General features: G+C 30.2%; 1 protein-coding gene across 1 annotated transcript in view; it reads right to left on the bottom strand.

Moving 5' to 3' along the window:
• Positions 1-4202, bottom strand: part of LOC132942115 (heparan sulfate glucosamine 3-O-sulfotransferase 5-like) — a 42817-nt gene extending 38615 nt beyond the window's left edge. Inside the window, exon 1 of the mRNA XM_061010425.1 lies at positions 3843-4202. The gene's annotated coding sequence lies outside the window, so the exon portion shown is untranslated. The remainder of the gene's footprint in view (positions 1-3842) is intronic.
• Positions 4203-10955: the final 6753 nt, after the last annotated feature.

The following is a 10955-nucleotide window of genomic DNA, read 5'->3' on the forward strand; positions in this document are numbered from 1 at the left end:
ACATTAAACCATTTTTTCCATTAAGAATCTCTACCCCCCCCCCCCCCTCCCCCCCTAAAACATAAAATTGAACTTTGGGTACAACACTTATAAAGTTTATCAAAGGCGTAGCAGAATAACATTTTGCTTTTTTGAAAACCATGTCGGGTAAGTGTTCAAAAAATAAATTGCGTTTTACGATGTAACTCTTTTATATTAGTTAATAGCGTCAATCGGTTTGTCTGTAAATATATACGTAATTTCCACTATTTATTATATAGATGCAAAAACAATTTGTGGTTGGGGAGACTAACCCACCAAAAATAAAACAAAAAATACGCCATGAGAATATTATTATTACAAATTGTATCAAGTATAAAATAAGCATAACATCAATATGACATAATATTATGTACTATGTTATACTGTTATTGTTACATATTGTTTATGTTAGTTTGGGTATAAGAAAAATGTAATATTGTTTGGAGAAACTCAAAAACAAACAATTCATTGTAATAATAATTTGTTATTATAGAACAGCACTAGAACAACCTAAATTCAATCATAACGAATATGAAGTTTAACACTCTACATTACTATACATTTTATTACATGTTGAAAATATATAATAAAGGTATAGTATGTGTATAATTCTCAAATATGTATTTAGGTTAGTTGAATAGTTTCTTTAAATACCTACATTTTTTAGATTCTGAGCAAAGCGATGAATGTACTTATTGATTTTACAATGATATATTTTTTTTTTGTTTATGTTTAAGTACACAAATTATATTAGAAAGGGACATTTTAGGGAGTTTTTATGCCAATGCAATTTTTGACTAAATCGATTTTCTTATTTTACTATGGTTCAAAAACAATATTCATAAATACACGAAATTATAATCAAATGTTTGTATTATCATTCTTATGCATAATATAATTAAAAAATATTTTAACTCTATTTAAGCTATTTATAGACTTGTTAAATTTTCAATTTCTTTTGTATCTTTCAATAAATGTTCGTAACACGCTTAACTAAGACGTATATTATTATATTTTATTCGAACAATGCCTTTTTTTAAACATTTAGTTTTATTTTAAGCTACAACCTATTTACACCGTAAATAATTACAATAATAAATTTAATGTTTGCGAAATTAAAAAAAAAAAAAAAAATTCATCATCCTATAATGGCTTAATACCATATTATAATAGTAAAATACCTAAATTTATTACTTTAACAGCAAAATCAAAAAACATATTATCATAAAATATACTTAGTAATATGGGCTGACGGACGGTTTATTCGCACAGAATCGTTTTTAGTACACAATGATTTATTATTGAATTTAAATTCAACACATATATTACACTACAACTGTACCTACAGTAGAGTGGTTACCTACTTTCCCTCTTTTTTAACTTATTACATTATTATTCTTATTATGTTTCATAAAAAAAATCTCTTTATATGGCGTTTTCTATTATGGTAAATCAATTATTTATTTTGAGATTTTCTTTGAGTGTTTTTTTTTGTATATTAGCATTATAACAAGGTAAAAAAAAATAATTTCCTTTCAGCTCGTTAAGTTTAATACGTATCTGATAAAAATAATATAATTTCCTTAACAATGTTATTGCGTTACATTATATATATATTGTATTATATCCGTATGTTTATTCTAGACTCTGAATAAAAAGTTAATTTACTTATATAACAATATATAAATAATAAATTTACGCATTCTATAATTATTAAACGCATTACAAAAATGATTATCACCGTGTCTATACTGATTCATGGTATAATAATATTTTGAAATTCATTGTAATTTACGTTATGAATTTACCAGCTTAATACGTCTTTGATGTGTATCTCAAGTGGAACAGTTTATTATACTGTTGCAAATTCAACAATAATTTATTAAATACTCGTATTCTTATAATGTGTATACATTTGAATTCATGCAACGTTTGTATCTAGGTACTATGGTATTTATAAATAAATTATACTTGTTCAAACCCCAAAGTGCAACAACATAAAATTTATTTTAACATAAAATATTTGTAGCAGCTGAGAGCATTTTTAAAATACATATAACCTTCCGTCAACGATTGTTACCATCAATTCTAGTAAATATTTTGTTAGTAATTTATGTATCTTTATTGGAACGATATGTATTTTTATTTTTTTTTACTACTCCGAATTTCTGAACGAACATTTTTAAGTCAATAAATTGTACAGTTAATTTTCGTACCAATAATCGCACTCATCCACCTGGCACAAATATATACTTTGAATTTGTTTACCGCATGAATTTAAATATCCTAGCCATTATTTCCAACCATTAAAACGTTCAAATATTATGATTTGTTAGGGTTCTATAATAAAATGAATTTCAAGCAACCTTTGTTTTTATATGAATGTATATGATATTTTGTATACACGTTTAACTTATACTATAAACCCTTAGACTCTTCCTGATAATTATTATCGTTCATGATATACACAGTTTTTTTGTGTATACAAACAAAAACATTGAAAAAAGTCAGTGGCCAAATGTTATAACAACCAACGCATACTATACATAACATATATTATGTAGGCGAGTTCGAGTATTCCTATTTATTAAAAATACGTCGTGCGTAACGTACTCATAATTACAGCGAATAAAAAAAAAAAACACGATTTGCAAAAATTGTTATGGAGTGTTATTGACCCGATTTTTTCTGATTATTCTTTTGCATTTTTCAACGTTAACGACCCAATATAACAATAGCAACCAGCTCTTTTATCAAATGCGTAAACTCGAAATAAAAAATAATAACTGAAAATTCAAGTCGAACATTACGATAAATTATTCGTCATTTCGTCGTCGAATAGGTGTGCTTTAATATTTTTTAATATAAACTGTGGGAGATGGGATATTTTCAAAAAATAATTACAATGCGATAATTGAATGTATAGTATAAGATTATTCAATCAACAGTTGTAATTGAAAAATAAAAAAACAATAATTTAGACAACCGTCAAGGGGTGTAATATTATCATCTCATCCGTGGCTACGAGCTAGACATGCGTGTCGCGTGAACACGACCACCGTGAACGAGTAATATGAACAAAAGTGGATGAATAATAATATCATCGTGGTGATATTCTTTGTACCGTGCGCATATTTGATAAACGAAACGTTACTATGACCGAAAAAAAAAAATTAAAATAATAATTATTAGCCCCGGTGACGCGGCGCTCTAAATAGGCAATTTCGGTACACAGACGCTCGGTTAATACTCAACGGCGTTGTTCCGTAAAATGTGTTTTGGGCGCCGTCGGCGTACCGATAACGATATCGACGTTATCATATTCGTATAACAATATTGTCTATATCACACTATCGCTTCGGATATCATGTAATTTATATCGTAAACTATCTATATAATATATTATATTAAACTATTATAACATTCGGAACATGAATATACGATCGTGACTCTTTCGTGAGATAGACGTAAGACTAAGTCTACGACTTGTAACGATAATATTTATCCGCGGTGTTATAGTCTCGCGTGGTGCAGATAACGTAATGCGTCATGATAAATAACGGTTTTCACAGATACGACACCGAATACGTGTACGTCGACGACGTCCTGAAGTTCAGACTACCTATCCGTACATCAGATTATCGTCGTAGACTGTACACAATCACACGAACGACCTATAGGAGGATGACGTGACAGTTCTACGTCATCCACGCAGTCGTGTCGCAGGTAACGGGGCCAATGCGGCAAAATAATAATATTATGATTGCGGCAGTAATAATATATTAAACTGTTCAGCGACCATGATCGTACACCGTCTTTACCTGGCGCATAGTTCCGGGCGGCGCGATCATTGCCGTGTGGTGGCGCAGCGGTGGTGGCGTCGGTGCTCCCGGCGGCCGTGTGGCGGCGGACCCGGCTGTGGCGAGGACACGAGGTACGGACCCAGGCAGAGGGTGAGTCGTCGTCGCGTGGCGGTGACGGGGTAGTTGACGGGGTGAACGGAGGACGAGCGTCGGTGGTGGTGGTGGTGGTGGTGGTGGTGGTGGTGGTGGTGGTGGTGGTGGCGTATCGCGTTTTCTCGGCGTGCGGGTGGCGGCGGCATCGGCGATGGAAGTTGGACTTGGACGCGGCGGCGGCGCAGGACTCGGCCGGGCGAGCCGATTGAACGTACTAAACGGTCTCCACCGGCGTCGACTGTACGCGAGCGGGCCTCTGTCGATTTCGCCGAAAACGCCGCGAAGCCGCGCTACCGGCGCCGCGAGCGCGCGCACCCGAAAACGAATGCCGACAAAACTTTTTTTTTCCGTCATCCCCTCTGCCGTCCCCGTCCACCGCCAAAAGCTCACCGTCCTCGAACCACCGGCTTTTATGTTTTATTATTATTATTATTATTACCGTTGTTATCGTTATTTTTTTTTACGATAAACGCATCATACACTCACACACACACACACACACAATCGTGTCAAGTTTGTAGATGGATTTACACCATGCGATATTATAATAATATGCGTGTGTATAGTATTATAATAATATTATATTGTATTATACTATTGTACCAAACAGTTTTCATGAATCTGATTTACACGATATTATAATAATATTATATTGTATGAATACCGTCCGGTGAAAATTCCTCGTCTCTCGGCACCCTCTTCGTCTCGGTGCGGTCGTTGTTTCGTGTACACTGCAGTCTATTATCCAAACGATCGAAGTTCCTCTCTCGCGAGGGAATGCATTATTGTGAAAACCATTGGGCTTGCGTCTACTTGCACAAGTGGGAAAATAATTACGTTCGAGGTTAAAAAATGCAAACGCAAAGCAAAGCGTCGAGAGCTCCTCTATAACTTCGATAATTTATATACATATAGTGGTCATGCGCGCGCGTGTGTGTGCGTATAAAAATATTGTTGTGCGATGATAAAAAAAACTCCTGCGTGCGTGCACCGTATAATTTGACCCAATTCTCTTGGACGAAAAACAATTGACCTAGTAATAATTACAGGTAGTTTCTTTTCGTGGGTGGCATTTTTCCCTCTCACTCGTGGTCGCCATACATTAGCTATACACATAATATAATATAATATACACTCCATGATATAACGAAGTGGCGGAAACTAAGAAATAAAAGGTTAACTCGGTTAAATACCAAAATTCGAAAATATAAGTCTAATGGAAATTCCGACATGATAAAAAAATATTATTAATATATAAAAATATCAAGTTAATGTTGTTATTGTTATTATAAGTCCTGAGTAACCTGACGAATCGCGATAAAATCAGAATACGAAATTAAATTATGTTTTGACACATCCGCAATAAATTATGGCTGCGAATTACTTCGTGTTTTTATATTAATCTCATTTTGATTTTTAATACGCTGAGTATCAATGATTAGACAAAAATGTGAAAAGTGCGCAATATCTTGACAAATAAGTATGCGTGTTATCGTGAGTATACGTAATATTTCATATCATATTATGTAGGTACTATAATATAGTGTATAATAATATGTTAGACTGCTGGAAGTTAAGTTAGTAATTTTCTTTTAGATCATTTATTACATTTTATAATTTTATATTCAACAGATCGTTATTATTCTAAAAGTTTAACCATTTTATCTTAATAAATACGTTATAGTGGATTAAAAAATATATAATTTATATTTATACATAAGACTATAATATATCTTATTGCTCCATATTATTACAGTGCATTTCTAATCTATATTAAGTTAATTTAACGACATAATAATGCACAATATATACATATAACATATTATATACCGTAATATAGTATAATGTATACCCCCGAGTTAACAAATTAAGATATTAACTACAATAATAATAAATAACATGTCATTTTTTTAGAATTAATTAGCCATTTCTATACGGTACAATTCATATAACGAGGTTTAATGTATTTTCGGATAGTACCAGCACACAAAACCGAAGAGAGGGCGGTGTGAATTATTTAATTATTATAAAAACGTATCATAGTAGCTATATAAACCTCATTTTCGTTTCGAAATAAAATTACAAAACACGACGTTACAGCCAACTGTTAATATCCCGAAGCTGAATTTTTTATTACCTACCTATATAATACTTGCTTATTGGTTTTGAATTATCTTTTATATTAGGTCAGATATATAAAATATCTATGTTTACATTTTATATTATCCATGATTGTGATGTGTGACGATGTGATTAGCATACGTTAGTGACTCAATAGCTTCATGTAAACGTATATTATTTAAAATTTTAATAAAATGTTTTAATGCAACGATACTTGTTTTCTTATAATGATATAGTCTGGCAACAGCCAGCAACCGTTAATTTACTAATTCGTTTTTCAAATTTCACCGATGCAATTAGTATTATTCTTCTAAATTAAGTTTTTATTGTAATTTTCAATTGGTTAATTGTACTATTTTTTTTTTTTTATCTGATATCGACCGACAATATGAGGTGGACGACATCGCGTTTTTTATAGCAAACATTTACAATTTCCCAAAAAAAGTTCGTACTTAAAATTAACAAATTACTTGACACTCAACATTTTATTTTTACTAACGGTAATGGAGTTATTAGTTTTATAATTTATGAACCACCATATATCATATACATATATATTTTTTGCAGACGTCTTTGTAGAAAACAATTTCTTTTACGTCTACCGTGTAAACTGAATTATAACATTAGAAGAAAAACTGAAGATTTTAAATTTATATATTATATATATTATATAAATAGGTACCATCGCAAGACACAGCACAATAAAATAATTATAAGACCATCAGAAAATCTATTTGTCGAAATATCTCCCGACCGAAACGTATTTCTCCGTATTTCTAAGCCATATATGACTATAATACGTACAATATATACTACTCGTGTCATATAATATGATGATGTACATTTACGAAACGGTACAGTTTATTAAAATCTACCAGCACAATGTCTGTGAAATAGGAATCAATAAGACGTGTGTTTTAAAAAGCTATATTTATATATTATCTACCTCAGAGTGTTTCTCAAAGGATAGAATTTTCATTAGATGTACCTATACGTTTCCTGCCTCGATGTGCAGGATAGATACAATCATCGTAGGCATACATCATGCGTTAGTGATTAATTTTAATTAACACGAAATTAGAAAGGGCTATTTTTGTTTACCGACGTTTCACTTTCATCTAAACGAATTAAATATTAACTAATTAAGAGCATTGATCATTTTTGTTTTTTTTTAATACGACCAAGCGCAAGTTCAATTACGGGCATGCAAGTCTTGTGCAAACACTGCAGTAAACATTTCGAATTAATTACTTTTATACGAAATTATATACAATTTATTATATTCACAATTATTGTATCATTGAACTATTTTAATTACATACTTTTTGTACGCTATGTTTTTATGAAACAAAATAGATACCTGTGCCGAATAATTTTACATTTTATATTTTATAATTTCTAATAAAATATCGAACAACTTTATTTACTATAAAAACCGTAACGGAAATAAATAAACCTATATTTTTATGACGTATTTATAGTATTTCAATATATTAGTCAATGAGGAATGTACATTGTATATTATTCTACCTATTCATATTACATTATTAAGCAAAATTGACATTTTTAAATAATTTTTTTCATATTATGAAACATTTTGGCTACAATTTAAGTCATTTTAACTATCCTAACGGCTAAAACTCATTAGTTTAATACAATTATTTAATTATTATATCATTTTATTTTCCCAAAGATACATGCAATTTAACGAATTTTATATATCTAGTGGCACATTAAATAATCTTAAATGGGTCACATTGGTCGAAAATAACTACCATAGAATCGCATGGTACTTGATTATAGATATTTGAGTTTTGAAATTAATAACTGGTTTCTGAGAAAGTCGTATTAAAAATTAATTTTTTATTTGATCGACAGAGGTGAGCTTTTCAAGGTTTCATCGATTCACCAGTTTTCGTGTATACATTCGTATCAAATAATGTTAGAAAAATAAATTTCTAATATAAATATATAAAACTTTAGATACATAACATTCTTAAGAAAGAAACTTATAATAATGAATATTTTTAGAATTTTAAATTTTAATGAGCAATAAATGTCATTGTATTATGTAAAAAAATCAAAAAAAAATCAGTTTGACCTATAAATTGGAAATTGGCTATGTAATTGCTACAGAGAAGACGTGCTTTAATAATTTTTCTTTAATTTATTTAAGTGCAACAAAAAAAGCTACTGACAAATTGTAAACATTATTAATGTATGATTTGCCTGTCAGAATAACAATTATTATCATAAAACAAATTTAAAGTAAAAGTCTAAAATAAAAGTCTAAAATTAATAATATTCTCGTCTAGAGTAAATACATTTTTTTCTAATTATTTAATATTAAGTATTTCATGGTTGTACCTATATATTACGTATTTGATGTAAATATGTAAATAAAAATGTTTTTCTTTTTCTGTAAGTTATATATTTGCATAGGTCTTGCAAATTGTTAAGTATACAATTATTTCTTCGTGTAAACTAAACACTTTTTCAAAGCATTTGCTTTAAATTTTAGACGTTGTAAGGAAAACAATTTTTTTATTTATGAAAAATAATGATGATTTTTGTTAAATATTTGAGCTACCTATATAACATTGACGTAAATAATATAATGTAATATGAGTTTTACGATAATGTTTTAATGGGGACTAAAACCACTCTGAATGTCCCATTATGTATAGCTGCAGCCTGCTATACTATTGAGATTGAAAATCTAATGGAAAACGTACTTTGAATAGGACATTTTTTTTCCATTTAATTATTATTTCTCGGAAACGTCGTCGTTAAACGTAAAAGAAAACTACAGGCAAATCGAAAATGAATATATAATCGAGTTAGTGCGGCACAGTGACCGAGATTTACTCAGAACCTATTTTCCGAAAGCGTTAGTATTACCACTATAGTTTTGATTGTACAATAAAATATAGAACGCTGTATTACGTCAGGGTTAACGAAACTGAGGACAAGTGTCCATCTACCAGAATCTGCTTTGTCGTGGCCTTATTTTATGAGGTTTTCATTAATTTAAACTAATACTGTGTGCACAAAAAAATTGTCGTAAATGTAAGCCATGGAATATATTATTATATGCAGAGGCGGCAAATTGGTTTTGCCTCCCCCGCACATTGACGGTCCCTAATCCGACCCTGTTTACATAACATGAATTATACATTAAACGAATGTCTAATAATATTATATTATACACACGTATGTAAATTACACCTATATCCAGTGGTGTTCCCATAGGGCTTATACGCCGTAATGCTTTATACTCTCAAGATTTTGTTTAAAAATCATGTGTATACTATGCACCTATATTCTTAAGCAATTCAAAAAATAATATATAACTACTTGACAACCCTGCAGCCTGCAGGAGTCCTGTTGATCCTTTTTACTGAATTATTTTTCTCTAGTATAATTCTTTATATCATTCATAATATAGTGGATAATTCATGAATCGGTACGCAGTATACTTAGAACTTAATATATAATAGATTTTTTTTTAAATGTTAGTTAAATTATTTTTGCACGTATATTTATTTATTTTTCACAAATGTCCGACGAGTACTAGGTGGGAAACCAGAATGTAATACTCCAGTGAAAAATCTAGTATTACATTTCAAAAATCCAATGTTAAAGGAAAAGATTTAATCCCGTTTGATATACTTTGAAATTGAGAATTGACTGCAGGTAATAGATTAAGTCAGCAGTCCTATTTAAGAAATACTTTTTAAAATAATTTATTTAATTAAATATTTTTGATTTTGTATAGATTTTAATAATTGCTGTACTATTGGCAATCATCGGTACCTGTTCTCCGCGTCCTATTAATGAATATCAGAAAAATCTAAAATATTTGTTGTCAGATATGTTCGATTGACAGCTTAGGATACACTCTAGGTTGATGGGAATATCTCTGCCTATACTGATATATAAAGTATAATATTAAATAATATTATATCATTCAATCATACTACAACTTCACACGTTTCCTAAATAAAAACTTTTTAAAAAACGGCCTCATTATTTGTAGACAATAAAAAAAAAAATACGTATTTAACTTTTGTACAGTTTTTTTTTAAATTTTAATGTACTTCAAACTTTATTGGAAATGGTCGATACCAAATTTACAGATACAGCCCAAGATTCAAAGTACAAAAACATTGTATTATTGTGCTTTGGTACGCGTATAAATCCCGGCAGAATGGTTTGTTTATGGTTTACCGAAAGAAGGAGTATACAATTCGGGATTATTAAATAAGTCGTAAATCGAGAAATGTATTGTTCTTTTATGAGGCTAGTGATTTTGCATACCTATTATATACTTATGCATGTATATCGTGAAACATAAAGTGGAATTTTCGTAGATCTGTTTTACTATCGCTAAATCGGACACGCTATGTAGGCATTACCCTTAACATTTGTATGCAAATACGTGTTTTATTTCTTTATCGAGTCATTTAGGGTTAAATCGATTTTAATTTATATCACACTCATAAATATAATATAATAAATAATATTATATTGTATTGTATTGTATTATTGTATTTATATATTATGTGCTGAGACTGCTGAGAGTACTATTTTGCTGGATCGTTGGGACTGAAAACGTTCGTAACATGAGCTAACCAACTAATTAACAGCTGTCGTCTAATTTTCAAGTACCTAACTTCTATAATATTATAGTAGTAGGTTTGTAATATTAAAGATGATACTCATCGTATAATATAATATAATAATACGTCGGAATATTAACCCAACGCGTACTATTAGAACAATAACGGAAACGATGCTTAAAACCGTATACAATAATAGTAATAAATATTAAAATGTGGATGGTTTTTCGACGGG

Source organism: Metopolophium dirhodum, chromosome 3 (genome assembly GCF_019925205.1).
Source record: "Metopolophium dirhodum isolate CAU chromosome 3, ASM1992520v1, whole genome shotgun sequence".
NCBI classification, from domain to species: Eukaryota; Metazoa; Arthropoda; class Insecta; order Hemiptera; family Aphididae; genus Metopolophium; species Metopolophium dirhodum.